The sequence below is a fragment of the Elephas maximus genome, chromosome 3, assembly GCF_024166365.1.
Source record: "Elephas maximus indicus isolate mEleMax1 chromosome 3, mEleMax1 primary haplotype, whole genome shotgun sequence".
NCBI lineage: Eukaryota > Metazoa > Chordata > Mammalia > Proboscidea > Elephantidae > Elephas > Elephas maximus.
The window spans coordinates 122,395,980-122,397,640 of NC_064821.1; the positions used below are offsets into that span (position 1 = coordinate 122,395,980).

At 39.2% G+C, this 1,661-nt stretch overlaps 1 pseudogene; it reads left to right on the plus strand.

Annotated features, from left to right (window-relative positions):
• The first annotated feature begins 227 nt into the window (after window positions 1–227).
• Window positions 228–343, plus strand: LOC126074218 (uncharacterized; annotated as a pseudogene).
• Window positions 344–1,661: the final 1,318 nt, after the last annotated feature.

Sequence of the window (1,661 nt, forward strand, 5' to 3'; positions counted from 1 at the left end):
ACAATAGAGGGTCCTGGACAGAGCGAGAGAAAAATGTAGAATGAAATTCACACACACACACACACACACACACACACACACACACACACACACAAAACAGACTTACTGGTCTGACAGAGACTACAGAAACCATGAGAGTATGGCCACTAAACACCCTCTAACTCAGAAGTGAAGTCACTTCCAAAGTTCACCCTCCAGTCAAAGATTAGACAGGTCTATAAAACAAGACCTTTCATACCACCCTGAACATGCCCAATCTCATCTGATCTCAGAAGTTAAGCAGGCTTGTGCCTGGATAGTACTTGGATGGGAGACCTCTTGGGAATACCGGGTGTTACAGGCTTACCACCATGCATCTGTCAGTTTGCTGTACTGTAGTGGTTTGCATGTTGCTGTGACACTGGAAACTTTCCCACTAGTATTTCAAATACCAGTTAAGGTCACCCTTGGTGGACAGGTTTCAGGGGAACTTCCAGACTAAGACAGACTAGTAAGAAGGACCTGACAGTCTACTTCTGAAAAAATTGGCCAGTAAAAACCTTATTAATGGTACAAGAACATTGTCTGATATAGTGCTGGAAGATGAGCTCCACAGGTTGGAAAGCACTCAAAATACAAATGGGGATGAGCTACTTCCTCAAAGTAGAGTTAACTTTAATGACGTGATGGAGTCAAGCTTTCAGAACCTTCATTTACTGATGTGGCATGACTCCAAATGAGAGAAACAGCTGCAAACATTCATTAACAATCAGAATGTGAAATGTAGGAAGTGTGAATCAAGGATAATTGGAAGTCATCAAAAACTAAACGGAATGCATCATAGGCATTATTGAGCTGAAATGGGTTGGTACCGGCCATTTTGAATCAGACAATCATATGGTCTACTATGCAGGGAATGACAAATTAAAGAGGAATGGCGTCGAGCTCATTGTCAAAAAGAACATTTCAAGATCTATTCTGCAATACATTGTCAGTGATAGAATAATATCCATATGCCTACAAGGAAGACCAGTTAATATGACTATTATTCAAATTTATGCACCAAACACTAATACAAAAGATGAGGAAATTGAAGATTTTTACCAACTCCTGCAGTTTGAAATTGATCAAACATGTAGCCATCGTGCATTGATAATTACTGGTGATTGGAATGGCTAAGTTGGAAAGGAAGAAGAAGGATCAGTAGTTGGAAAATATGGCCTTGGTGATAGAAATGACACTAGAGATCGCATGATAGAATTTTACAAGACCAATGACTTCTTCATTGTAAATACCTTTCAACAGCATGAATGGTGACTATACACATGGGCTTCATCCGCTGTAAAACATAGGAATAAAATCAACTACATCTGTGGAAAGAGACGATGGAGAAGCTCAATACCATCTGTCAGAATAAGGCCAGGTGCTGAAGGCAGAAGAGAATATCATTTGCTCATATGCAAGTTCAAGTTATGCTAAGGAAATTAAAACAAGTTCATGAGAGCCATAAAAAGACTTTGAGTATATCTCATCTGAATTTACAGACCATCTCAAAAATAGATTTGATGCACTGAACACTAATGACCAAAGACCAGATGAGTTGTGGGAAGACATCAAAGACATCATACATGAAGAAAGCAAAAGGTCACTAAAAAAGGCAGGAAAAAAAGAAAAGACCAAAA